At 28.8% G+C, this 15,488-nt stretch overlaps 1 pseudogene; it reads right to left on the reverse strand.

Annotated features, from left to right (window-relative positions):
- Positions 1-7,168: 7,168 nt before the first annotated feature.
- On the reverse strand, positions 7,169-10,347 carry LOC145760175 (uncharacterized; annotated as a pseudogene).
- Between the last annotated feature and the right edge of the window lie 5,141 nt (positions 10,348-15,488).

Below are 15,488 nucleotides of genomic sequence, written 5' to 3' on the forward strand. Positions count from 1 at the left end.
TTTAGGTTTTTAAATTCTAAGGAACTAAAGATATCTTCTTTTAAAATTGGGACTAGAAAGAATAAAAATAATAATAAAAATAATAATAATAATAATAATAAGTATAATGACAATAACAATATGTTTCGAAATCTAAGATTTCGAACCATAATAATAATAAATATAATGACAATAACAATATGTTTCGAAATCTAAGATTTCGAACCATAATTAGTAATATCATGATATACAATTGACCAAGATTTAAAAAATTAATAACAATCTTTAAATTTTAATAACTAAACACCTATTAATTAGTAATTAGTGATATTTAAATGTCGTAAATAGGAGGTTTGCGATTCGTTGGGATAATAATAACAAACATACTGAAAATTTAGAATTTTTAATTTTAAAGAACAAAAGTTATCGTCCCTCAAAATTCGGTCAAATAAGAATAAAAACAATAATAAATATATCTAGATTCATTTGATAAATAAAATATGGTTCGAAATTATTTGATTATTTTTAACATAAATTTTTATAAATAAAAAAAGATATGCATAAACATTACCTAAGAATATTACAAACCTTTGATTTTTAATAAACAAACAAGCATTTATATATATAATACAAACAAAAACTAATATTTAACCCAGTTTTAAGTTGGTGATATAAGGATATAAATTATAGTAAATTTTAAATTCTGAAAATTGATTTTTATTAAATAAACAAGCATTTAAATATGATAAATAAACGAAAATTATTTTTCTAATATGTTTTTTAATTACTTATATTATAAAATACATCATACCCAATTTTTAATGCTTAATGTCGAACTTTAATTTTTAATGAACAAACCAGCAATTAAATATAAAAAAACAAACAAGAATTATTTTTTAATTCATTTTCGAATTATAAATATTATAAGATAAAACCGACCAAAATTTTAAAACCTAATAACAATCTTTAAATTTAAATAAACAAACACCTATTAATTAGTAATTAGTGACAAAATTTAAAATTTAATTCGTTTTTGAGTTACTAATATCATGGTATACAATTGACAAAAATTTTAAAAATTAATAACAACCTTTAAATTTTAATAAACAAACACCTATTATTAAGTAATTAGTAATAAAAATAAAAATTTTAATTTATTTTTGAGTTAGTAATATCATAATATACAATTGACCAAGATTTAAAAAATTAATAACAACCTTTAAATTTTAATAAACAAACACCTATTATTAAGTAATTAGTAATAAAAATAAAAATTTTAATTTATTTTTGAGTTAGTAATATCATAATATACAATTGACCATGATTTAAAAAATTAATAACAACTTTTAAATTTTAATAAACAAACACCTATTAATTCGTAATTAGTGTAAATTAAATGTCGTAAATAGGAGGTTTGCGATTCGTTGGGATAATAACAAACATACTAAAAATTTAGAACTTTTAGTTTTAAATCTAAGATTTCGAACCATAATGACAATAACAATATGTTTCGAAATCTAAGATTTCGAACCATAATAAAACTGACAATAACAATATATTTCGAAATCTAAGATTTCGAACCACAATAATAATAAATATAATGACAATAACAATGTGTTTCGAAATCTAAGATTTCGAACCATAATAATAATAAATATAACTAGATTTATTTGATAAATAAAATATGGTTCGAAATTATTGGATTATTTTTAGCATAATTTTTTAGAAATAAAAAAAATTATGCATACACCTTAACTAAGAATATTACATATCTTTGATTTTTAATAAACAAACAAGCATTTAAATATATTGTACAAATAAAATTAATTTTTTAACCCAGTTATATGTTGTTAATATCAGGATATACATTATATTAAATTTTAAATGCCTAATATCAAACTTTTATTTTTAATAAACAAACTAGAATTTAAATGTAATAAACAAACAAAAATTAAATTTTTAATCCATTTTCGAGTTATTAATATTATGATATATAACTGACCAAAATTTGAAAACTTAATAACGATCATTAAATTTAAATAAACAAACACCTATTTATTAGTAATTATTGTCAAAAATTTAAATTTAAATTTATTTATGAGTTACTAATATCATAAGATACAATTGACAAAAATTTAAAAAATTAACAACAACCTTTAAATTTAAATAAACAAACACTTATTAATTAGTATTTAGTGATTAAAAATTAAAATTAAAAAAAAAAATTAAAATCTAAGATTTCGAACCATAATGACAACTAGATTTATTTGATAAATAAAAAATTGTTCGAAAATATTTGATTATTTTTAAAATAAATCTTTATTGTAAATAAATTTATACACAAACATTACTTAATTAAAAATATTAACTGAACTAATTAATCAAATATTACGTATACCTTTTTTTAATTATTAGACTAAAAAATTAATTTTTTTTCCTTGTTCCGCGCTTAAATAACAATCCTTAATTTTTATTAAATAAACAAGCATTTAAATATAATAAACATACAAAAAGTAATACTTTAATTCGTTTATTTGTAACTCATATCATAATATACGATTGACCAGGATTTAAAAAAATAATAACAATTTTTTAAATTTTAATAAACAAACACCTATTACTTGGTAATTAGTAATAAAAATAAAAATTTTAATACATTTTTGAGTTACCAATATCATAATATACAATTGACCAAGATTTGAAAAATTAATAACGATCTTTAAATTTTAATAAATAAACAAGCAACTAGTAATTAATAATAATTAAATTTTGAGAATAGGAGGATTGGAACACAATGTTATTATAAACAACATACTAAAATTTACTGACAATAACAATATGTTTCGAAATCTAAGATTTCGAACCATAATGACAAAAACAATATGTTTCGAAATCTAAGATTTCGAACCATAATAATAATAAATATAATGACAATAACAATATGTTTTAAAATCTAAGATTTCGAAACATAATTACAAAACTCTAATATTAGATTTTCAAAAAAATTTAAATTTATTTTTTTTAAATTGAGAAAAAATCAGTTAACATTTTTAGACCAAAATATATTACTTAAACTAAAAACACAAAAAACATGTCGCAGGCCCTTTAACGTTTTAACTGCCATTGTTCTATGCAATTATTAAACGTATACTACGGTGGCCCAGAAGGGCAAACCAAAAAAATAATAAAAAACGAAAATAAGTTTTCAAAAACCGCAAATAAGTTTTACGTAAACCGAAAATAAGTTTCCAAAAACTGCAAATAAGTTTTCAAAAACCGAAAATAAGTTTTCAAAAACCAAAATCAAGTTTTACGTAAACCGAAAATAAGTTTTCAAAAACCGAAAATAAGTTTTCAAAAACTGAAAATAAGTTTTACGTAAACCGAAAATAAGTTTTCAAAAATCGAAAATAAGTTTTCGAAAACCAAAAATAATTTTTTAAAAACCGAAAATAAGTTTTACGTAAACCGAAAATAAGTTTTCAAAAACCGAAAATAAGTTTTCAAAAACTGAAAATAAGTTTTCAAGAACCGCAAATATATTTTCATGGCGTTTTACCTTTGCAAAGGCTCAACTTTACTAGCCTTGTGCTAAGATACTCCAGTTAGCGATTAGCCTTCTCTTACTTTCGAGTTAAAAAGAATATTTGTTTAATAAATGTCAAACTTGTAAGGTTAAAACTAGTTTATTTAATCTGGTACTTAGTATATTTTGCTTGCTTATTCCTAGTTTTGTAATTATCAATCTAAATCGCACTGGCAGACTGGTGTAGTGGTCAGAACACTTGGCTTGGCATGAGGTTCTGGGTTCGACGCTATAAACAGTATGAACTCCTGCTGAGCCAACACTAAATTAGCAGCTTAATTATTAGGCAAAATAATCTATAATGTTCTAAACTGCCAAAGTCAACTCGAGACCAGGTCGTGTTAAATGATGGTACTCTATATTTAGGTCTAGAACCCACATCGAGAATAAATAAATATTTATAAAAAAATTGGTAATTACCAGGCACGCTGTGTAACAATGACAGTCTGTCACACTAAAACTTCATTTAACAGTTGTATACATTGTAATTTCTTTTTTTTCCTTTCTTAAAAAAATTTCCTTCTTTTTTTTCCTTTCTTAAAAAAATTTCCTTTCTTTTCTTTCCTAAGGGAAAAATCATTTATGTTAAAATAATGGGATTTTGTAAAAACTGTGGTTATCCAATTCAAGCGCTTTATAAATATAATGACTACTATAATCAACAGTCAACCAAGTGTCAATCTCTGTCTTTTCGAACAAAAAAAAAGTTTTTAAAGTTGGATAAAGAAGTAACTATTGGCATTGGGTTAATAAATAACAACTTTCAAATTATGCGTGGTTCTGTTTTACCCTTAAAAGTAAAAAAGAGATGTTCTTCAGGTACAATTAGACAAGAGGCAATAAAAAAGAGAATTGCATACGATCAACATTTTAACAGCCATATAGACTATAACCTACTGTACCCGGATGGAACAATAGTTAACAGTATTCCAGGCAGCCATACAAAATTTTCTTTAATAAGGTATAAAGAGGAACTGGAAAGGCCCTTTGGAAAAATAGTCTTTTACTTGTGTCCCGATAAAAACAATGACACTTGTTTAAAAAAACAGCATGGATGTAGCTTTTGATTTGACTAGTACAGACAACTCTGAAACAGCAAGCACAAGCAAAACAGAAAAAGCAGCTGATTTAGCTAAGTAATGAATTTATAGTATAAATGTTTGGGTTTGGTGACCATGCCATAACATACTTAAAATCTTTATGTAAACATTAATACTTTTGACATGTTTTAAATCATTAAATTGATTTTGTCATTTTTTCCCGTCGCATTGTTGTAATATTAATTGTATATCATATTTACTATTTAGTTTTATCAATGTGCGAAAAACCAAAATAAAAAATAAAAAAATGTAAACTTTATTAAAACAATTAATTGGGTAGACAGGCCTACTTTTAAAGTTAAATTAAAAATCACAAGTTTTGTGGTAGCATTATGCTTAACTTAGTTTTATTTAAACAGAGAGCCTACAACATTGTGCCCAATATGCAATCAAAGGTTTTTGCGGAGCATTATTGAGGTTCATGCCAGTGAGTGTGGCCAAAGTTGAGACCCAGTTTATTATTGTGGAAATAGTAGCTCCACAATTGACTTATGTGAAGATGTTGAAACTGAAGGCAGTATTGACCATGGTATCAGTACAACATCAGTATTACCAAAAAATGCTGATAATATCGTAAAATCTATTCTAGAAGAAATTCAAAAAGTAAATGTGTCTTAAAATGATGATTTTCTTAACATCAATGTTAGAAGAGGATGGGCTTTTAAAGATTTTTTGACAAAACCTGGAATAAAAAGAAACAGAATATGGCGTATAGATTTACCTTTATTGGAGAAAGTCGAGTTGACACTGGTGGCGTTTCTCGTGACTTCTATGCAGGTTTAAATTTAACTTAATTTATGTTTAATCAATGTAGATATTTTAGAGTAACATTAGTTTTTGTTATATTTATTTATTTAAATAATAATGTGGGTTCTCATGATAAATTATATATATTGGTTATGTACAGAAGCCATTAATGACATTAAGTCGCAGTATTTTAGTGGAGATGAAAAAAAGGGTTTAGAACCGTGTTGTGGAATTGTAAGTGTTGTTGATGGCACTGTACAGGTAATTGGTCATTTATTTGTTGCAAGCCTATGCAATGGAGGGTGTGGACCCGGCTTTTTATCCCCATGGGTTTACAAATACTTACTAAATGGAATTGATGGTGCTACTGAAACTGTTCCGGATGAACTTAAAAGTGATTCATTGTTTTCCAATTTATATATTCAGGTAAATTGTTGTTTTAATAAATGTTTTTTAAAGTATTTTTAATTATTAATTTATAGCCTATATATGAACATTTTTTATGTCATTTAAGCATATTCAACGATTTATTCAATAGAAGTTTATTTATCAAAAAAAGGGTTGAACCGTTCCTAAATGCACTGAATAATATTTCAAAGGGAATGAAATGTTACAATATGAGGTCTGCACTATGTGCTAATGTGGCATTGTTTGAACCAGTGTTTTGTCCTTTTGAATTGTTTCATTGGGATTTTGATACGATTAGCAACCTTCTCAAACCTCAATTTTCAGAAGAAGGAAGCAATTACAAAACCCGAAAAATTCAGACATACAAAAGTTTCCTAGATTTTCTTGAAGCTTCATATTATGACGGTAAATTTTAAAATATTATGACAGTAAGTTTTAAAATTTATGGGTAGATAATGAAAATATGTTTTTTTTTCGTGTAAACATTAACTTTTTATAAAATATTTTGATGTACAACTTTATTACAGAAAAGGCTGAAATAAAACTGTCTACTATCATGAAATTTATATGTGGATTGCCTACTAAGCCTGCGCTTGGTTCGCCTTATGATTTAACGGTTGTATTTGTAAATGATTGCAAAAAAACTGCAAATGGCACGAGTTGCTAGTGTTTACCAACGGTTAGCACATGACACTAAGATTGCCCACACTTATAAGCTCTGCTAGTAATATGGAAAGTTCATTTGAAAAAGTTGTTCAATGGGAAATTGGGTTTGGATTGATTTAAATACTGCAAATAAAATTTTTAATTTGATAACAATCAATTTCGTTTTATTGATTTTCATATTTAAAAAAAATGAATGTTATACAATAGAAACTAAAGTAGTACTACAAACACTAAAATAATTTAAAAAAATGCCAAATGATTACAAATTAAAATAGCAAATGATTACAAAAAATATTTATATATATAAGGGCACTGCTAAATAATACAAACTTACTTCACATGCAACAAGAGGTAATTTTAATTCAAATCCCTTTCCTTACCTTCTAAATACCCCAAAAAATTTTTTATAATTTAATAGGCTACTTACTAACTACTTATTACACAGAACTTGAAATAGCAAATTTGCTTGTGTTTGGCATGTTTGAACCTTCTAAAATAACACTTATTTTAGTCAGTAACAAAGAGCATATCCACACAGTTTAAGGTACAGCAATAACGACTCATGCGAGTTTTGCGGACATGCTAAGCCGGTTTCTTCCATAACATACGTAAAGTAATCCTGAAAAGCACTTTCTTGATTAGAATTTTGTAAGAAATTTTGTCTAACATATTCGCATTGTTGTTAATCAATGAGTATTAAAAAATCGTAGGTGTTTCTATATTCAGGAAAGTTGTATATTTTATTAGGACGGCCACAAACTGTATCAAATCTTGATTTTCTAATATATTATAGTGTGTGTTCCAATTTTCTTTAAATTTATTTAAATCCTTTTGTAAAACATTTGCAAAACTGAACCATAAACATTCACTCTGCATGTTACTTCCTGGAGTGTAATGATTAATCAAATCTTTAAAGAAATTCATCCACCATGTTGTTACAGATTTTCGCAATGTGGACCACCAAGATTTATTACGTTGATTATGAGGAGATGTCCCATAAATATGTCCTTCAGTAGAATCAATAAAAAAGCATTGTGCAGATGCTAATATTCCATTTTCGGTCCCGCAATCGCTTCTTACTCTTTTGGGGCAGCCACTTTTATTTTTCACGTATGTTAAAAACAGTTTGCAATTGTTGAAGGATTATAATTTGATCTTAAAACTTCAAGCCAAAGAATTTTGCGACTATACCCGTCAATACATCCATGAATACAAAATCCATATGGCTTCAGCTTATCATACCCATCTACATGCCAGCAGTAATTGGGTCCTGGAACACAGTATGATCTTCTTTTTAATTTTTTTGCCCGTCTTAATGAAGATCCTTCAGGATTAAATTCTCGAAGAGCAATTTCTACACTTTTTCTAGTGGTTATGACACCCAATTTTAAAGAAATCCATCATTCTGTAACGCATTAGGCAGCCAGACCCATAAATTTTTTCTTTGATTAAATTTTTTAATTTATTTTCATTTAACAAAGAGCGGCGTGACAAATTATAAACTGATAGTCTTGACTTTAAAGTTCTCGTGCTTAATTTTATGCCATGATGCTTGTACAGAAAGTTGGTTATAACATCATATGTATATCCTTTAAAAAAATAATATATTATAGCCATCTCTTCTTTATTTAACAGCAAACCCCATTGTGTACAAAAATTATGGTTTAATTTAACATGTTCATTGCTATTGCAATACTTACAAACAATAAACACCATTTTTTTTTTCAAACATAAAAACAATTTTAACAATGTGCAAACTAGGTAAATATTCGGATAAACAACATCTCTACAAAGCAAGACAAGACATTAAACTTTTTTGACAACATGCAATTAACTTTCTTCTTGAACTACAAAAACGTAAGAGTTATAAATTGTTATTAAACTAAAGTTTTAAAAGGTTTTAAAAACTAATTTTTAGTTGGTTTTAGACTTTTTTGTAATTTAAAATGTTTTAAAAGTTATTTTTATACAATTTTAATTTTTTTGTAATTTTAAATAATTTTGAAAATTATTGTTTTGGTGATTTAAAAAGTTTTTTAATAATATATTTTTAAAAGTTTAAATTTTTTTTGTAACTTATAGAGTTCTAAATTTGTTTTAAAATTTTTATATTTATTACTGTTTAAATGGTAACAATCTATTTTTGCCAAATTTTTAAAATTTAGTTATTTAACTATGTTTGGTATTGTAATAATATTTAAGTTATTTTTGTTTTTTAAATACATAAATATAAAACATTATGACAACATTTTTTTATTTTTAATTTAGACAAATGTTTAATTTCAACAAGTCTAAAAAATATTTTCCCGAAATTTTGTAGAAAATGACACTGAAGAGAATTGCCAAACCTATATCTCACGTCTTAATGTTTTACTTCATAAACTGAATGACGTAAACCAAGCTGTAGTACTGAGGATTCAAACTCAAATACCTGATAATGATAAAGAAGTGGAAGAATTATTGGAACAACACCAAGTAGGATTTGTCCTAATTTTTTTAATAATTTTATTAAATATTTATTTTTTTACTTAAAGAGATGGTTCGGTCGTAGAGTTTCTTTTTTAATTATGCTGGAATTTTCGCAACTTGCACGAGGATATCATTATTTTAAAAATTGGTCAAGTAGTTTTTGAGATATCGGGATTTAAAAGTAATAGAGAAAGTCCCAACGCTTGCGAGTCACGTGACGCACGACGTCATCGTCGTAAGATCATATGCTGGCAGACATAGGAAAATGACCCTATTTTGTCCTCTTTCAGCCGTTTGTTGTACTCTTTTTAATTTTTTTTTGCAGAAAACAAACTTGTTAATTTTGAAAGTTTACGAGCCAAAAACGCTTAAAAATTCTTGCAAGAAACAGACAGGTCAACTAAGTCTTATTAAAGCAAAGTTTACCGTTAACACAGTCTTAGTTTTGTTTAAAATAAAATCACTTCATTGTTGTTAACTAATATATTGTCAAATTAGCGTATATAGCCTATATAGACAAAATATACTTTTATTTAGGTTATACTATAACAATTATTCAGGTTATATTTTAACAAGTGTAAAGCACAAACTAAAGTTAAGAAAGGCAGCAAACACTAATAATTGTTGCCAGGGGTACAAGTGCTTACGTATATTGTACGTTATATTAAAAATTGTTTGAAATTATTAATAAAAAAATAAATAAAAGATGTTAACCAGAGTATTTAGTTTATAGTTTATTGATGTATAATATACTTTATGTGTGTTAACCCATGTGACGTTTAGTGATTATAAGAACTATTCTTATATGAGACCCAACAAAATTGTCGGATATATAAGGTTTTAAGCAAAACTTACTGTTCTAACAGGTAAACTTTGCTTCAGAAACATTCTGTTAACCTGTCTGTTTCTTGTAAGTGTTTGACGATGACGTTGTGCGTCACGTGACTCGCGAGCATTGGGACTTCCCCTTTTACTTTTAAATCCCGATATCTCAAAAACTACTTGACCAATTTTTAAAATAATGATATTCTCGTGTTAGTTGGAAAAATTTTAACTTAATTAAAAAAGAAACTTTGCGACCGAACCACTTCTTTAATTTTTTTTTTACGAAATTCTAAATTTATTTACTAAATTTTAAATACACATTCAATAAAATTTTAAATTAGTCTTTTCAATTAAAAAAATAATTTTTATTTATATTATTTTTTTATTTTTAAATTATCTCAGAGTTCAATTGAGCAACTTCAACACCTTGAACCCCACTACAACCAACTCAGCAAAGAATTTTGTGCTTTGTTGAACAATTTACCTTCCACGACCACTACTGCACATTTGACCTCTTAACTTGACCTTGTTGTGGAAAGGTGCAATAACACGTGGAACATAAGTCATGTTTACCTGGAAAAGTGAGTATTTAAAATAAACAATTTTATTTTTTTTCATTTGTAAAAAATACAATTTTTTTAATTTTTGAATTAAAAAATTTTTGCTGTAAATTTTATTTATATTTTATTTTAAATTTGTAGTAATTTAACTAAACTTAATATTTTAGTAAAAGTTTTTTAATTTACCCAAGTATTTTAAATTAAAAACATATTTATTTTTTTGTTTATGTAAAATTACAATTTACTTAAATTTAATATTTTTATTTTAACAATTTTTGGTGTTAAATTTTTTATTAAATTTTTAATATTTTTATTATTTTGATTGTTTTTTATCATTTTAAATTTTTCCCTATAAAAAAATAATATTTAATTTTTTGTATTTGCATTTTTAATTATTTTGTTTAATTCCAGATTAAAGACAGTAAAACTTAACTTGTATCAAGCAAATAAGGCTAAAAACTAAATAATCAGGATGTTAACGAAACTGAATATTCTAAATTACTTGAACAACAAAATGAGTGAGAGGTAATTTTTTTTAAGTAAACTAAGGATATTATATGATACAGTTAGGCCAGTGACATGCAGTAGGCATAACTCAATGAAGTTAGATTCCTACTGCATCCATGCTGTAGCACTTTATTATGAACAACACTAACTTTGTTGAGTCAAAACCAAAATTACAGTTCACTAACTTTGTTGAGTCAAAACTAACTTTGTTAAGTCAACTTTGTTGAGTCAAATCCAAAATTTCAGTTCATTTTTTAAAAAATTTTGACACTTTTTTTAAAATAGAAAAAAAAAGTCAAACAAAAATTAAAATAGAAAGAAAAAAGTTTGCTTATAGTTTAAAAAAATAAATTATTTTTTTTAGAATTTACACCAAAACCTGAGTGCCAAAAGTGAGCTGTTTGTCAATCTAACGAAAACAGACACTGATCTTAAAGATCAATCAACCCAAGTTGAAGTTACTTTGCAACTCAGACCAAGGAAAATGTCAATCCACCTATTAAGGCTGCATATTGCTCTGTTCATTATGAAAAAAGTGGAAAATATACAATATTACGATAATGCTGATTAAAAATGTATAAGGAAATATTTCATAAGCATTTCTGTTATTTATTTAATCTTTTAATTTTAGCTTTGGCAGAGGAAAGAAAAACTTGTTTTCTTTTTGACAAATTACGAGCTTTGCATGAAAAAATTTAAGTCCTCAAAAAGGATCAATCTCAAGTTCTTGAGAAGCAATTATTCAGTAATCAAAAATTATTGGAAAATGTATTGACAGACCAACAGGTAAGGTTTAGTGAAAAATTTAAAAAAAAATTTCTTAAAATTTATAGTAAGAGTATATTCATAAAAAATAATGTTTTTTTGTTAAATGTATTTATAAATACTAGTTTATAGGCCACTCTACATTTGGCGTTTTACATATATGTTATTCATTCACTAAGCTTCATTATATAAAGATTACCAATTGCAATGCATTGATTAACATATGTATCTGATTTTAGACTACCTTTAAATGTTGTTGTATTTAAATCTTTAGTTGTATTACATTTAGTTTAAAATAACATTGAAGGAGATGGGATATTCACCTAGAAAACAATAATTTAATATTTATTGAAATAAAAATTTGAAAAAAATAATTTGAATTTTTTAGCTTTTATTTTGTATATTAACAAAATTTAAATTATAAAATTTTTTAGAATATTGTTAGTCGTGTAGAAGACCTTAAACCAGATTATGATTTTATCCAACTTAAAGTTGTTATTTTTATTAACAAGAAAGCATCAGGAGTGGCTCCCACTTTTACACATTTAAGAGACTTGCTTCATCAAATTCAGGAAAGATGGGGAAACTTTTGGCTTGTGGTCATATTCACATCGAAAAGTAATTTTATTAATTTTTTACAATATAGCATTATACTAAAATAAAAGAAACATTAAAATAATTTAAAAATTAACAATGCTAAAAAAAAGAAATTTTTTGGTAGCTTTAAAAAAAAAATTTATATTTCGAATTAAAATTTTATTATAAAAATTAAATTAATTCGTAAACTAGATAACAATATACCAGAGAAGTAGTGTAGTAGTAGAAACACTTGGTTTCTTTTCTCTATCATCTCCATCTTCATCATCTCCATCATCTCCATATCCATCATCTTCATCTCCATCATCTCTATCTCCATCATCTTCATCTCCATCATCTGCATCTCCATCATGTCTATCTCCATCATCTCCATCTCCATCATCTCTATCATCTCCATCTCCATCATTTCTATTTCCATTATCTCCATCATCTCCATATTCATCATCTCCATCTCCATCATCTCCATCTCCATCATCTCCATCATCTCCATCATCTCCATCATCTCTATCTCCATCATCTCCAACTCCATCATCTTCATCTCCATCATCTCCATCATCTCCATCTCCATAATCTTTATCTCCATCATGTCCATCTTTATCATCTCCATCTCCATCATCTCCATCACCATCATCTCCATCTCCATCATCTCCATCTCCATCATCTCCATTTCCATTATCTACATCTCCATTATCTCCATCTCCATCATCTCCATCATCTCCATCTCCATCATTTCCATCTTCATCATATCCATCTCCATCATCTCCATCATCTCCATATCCATCATCTTCATCTGCATCATGTCTATCTCCATCATCTCTATCTCCATCATCTCTATCATCTCCATCTCCATCATTTCTATCTCCATTATCTCCATCATCTCCATTTTCATCATCTCCATCTCCATCATCTCCATCATCTCCATCATCTCCATCTCCATCATCTCCATCTCCATCACGTTCATCTCCATCATCTCCACCTCCATAATCTTTATCTCCATCATGTCCATCCTCATCATCTCCATCTCCATCATCTCCATCTCCATCATCTCCATCGCCATCATCTCCATCTCCATCATCTCCATTTCCATTATCTCTATCTCCATTATCTTCATCTCCATCATCTCCATCTCCATCATCTCCATCTCCATCATTTCCATCTTCATCATATCCATCTCCATCATCTCCATCATCTCCATATCCATCATCTTCATCTCCATCATCTCCATCTCCATCATCTCCATATCCATAATCTCTATCTCCATCATCTCCATCTCCAACATCTCTATCTCCTACATCTCTATCTCCATCATCTCCATTTCTATCATCTCCATTTCCATCATCTCATCCTCCATCTCCATTTCCATCATTTTCATCTCTATCATCTCTATCTCCATCATCTCCATCTCTATTATCTCCATCTCCATCATCTCCATCTCCATCATCTCCATCTCCATCATGTCCATCTCCATCATCTCCATCTCCATCATATCTATCATTTCCATCTTAATCATTTCTATCTCCATTATCTCCATCATCTCCCTGTCCATCATCTCCATCTCCATCATTTTCATCTCCATCCTCTCCATCTCTATCATTTCCATCTCCAACATCTCCATCTCCATCTCCATCTCCATCATCTTCATCTCCATCATCTCCATCTCCATTATCTCCATCTCCATTATCTCCATCTCCATCATCTCCATCATCTCCATCTCCATCATCTCCTTCTCCATCATCTCCATCTTCATCATCTTTATCATCTCCATCTCCATCATCTCCATCTCCATCATTTCTATCTCCATCATCTCCATCATCTCCATATCTATCAACTCTATTTCGATCATCTCCATCATCTCCATCATCCCCATCTCCATCATCTCCAATTTCATTATCTCCAGCTCCAACATCTCCATCTCCATTATCTCCATCTCCCACATCTCCATCTCTATCATCTCCATCTCCATCATCTCCAACTCCATCATTTACATATCCATAATCTTTATCTCCATCATGTCCATCTTCACCATCTCCATCTCCATCATCTCCATCTCCATCATTTCCATCTCCATCATCTTCATCACCATCATCTCCATCTCCATCATCTCCATCTCCAACATCTCCATCTCCATCATCTCCATCTCCATCATCTCCATCTCCATCATCTCCATCTCCATCATCTCCATCTCCATCATCTCCATCTCCATCATCTCCATCATCTCCATCTCCATCATCTCCATCTCCATCATCTCCATCTCCATCATCTCCATCTCCATCATCTCCATCTCCATCATCTCCATCTCCATCATCTCCATCTCCATCATCTCCATCTCCATCATCTCCATCTCCATCATCTCCATCTCCATCATCTCCATCTCCATCATCTCCATCTCCATCATCTCCATCTCCATCATCTCCATCTCCATCATCTCCATCTCCATCATCTCCATCTCCATCATCTCCATCTCCATCATCTCCATCTCCATCATCTCCATCTCCATCATCTCCATCTCCATCATCTCCATCTCCATCTCCATCATCTCCATCTCCATCATCTCCATCATCTCCATCTCCATCTCCATCATCTCCATCTCCATCATCTCCATCTCCATCATCTCCATCTCCATCATCTCCATCATCTCCATCTCCATCATCTCCATCTCCATCATCTCCATCTCCATCATCTCTATCTCCATCTCTATCATCTCCATCTCCATCATCTCCATCTCCATCATCTCCATCTCCATCATCTCCATCTCCATCATCTCCATCTCCATCATCTCCATCTCCATCATCTCCATCTCCATCATCTCCATCTCCATCATCTCCATCTCCATCATCTCTATCTCCATCATCTCCATCTCCATCATCTCCATCTCCATCATCTCCATCTCCATCATCTCCATCTCCATCATCTCCATCTCCATCATCTCCATCTCCATCATCTCCATCTCCATCATCTCCATCTCCATCATCTCCATCTCCATCTTCTCCATCATCTCCATCTCCATCATCTCCATCTCCATCATCTCTATCTCCATCATCTCCATCTCCATCATCTCCATCTCCATCATCTCCATCTCCATCATCTCCATCTCCATCATCTCCATCTCCATCATCTCCATCTCCATCATCTCCATCTCTATCATCTCCATCTCCATCATCTCCATCTCCATCATCTCCATCTCCATCATCTCCATCTCCATCATCTCCATCTCCATCATCTCCATCTCCATCATCTCCATCTCCATCATCTCCATCTCCATCATCTCCATCTCCCCAT

The sequence above is a fragment of the Corella eumyota genome, chromosome 7 (genome assembly GCF_963082875.1).
Source record: "Corella eumyota chromosome 7, kaCorEumy4.1, whole genome shotgun sequence".
In the NCBI taxonomy this organism is placed as follows: domain Eukaryota; kingdom Metazoa; phylum Chordata; class Ascidiacea; order Phlebobranchia; family Corellidae; genus Corella; species Corella eumyota.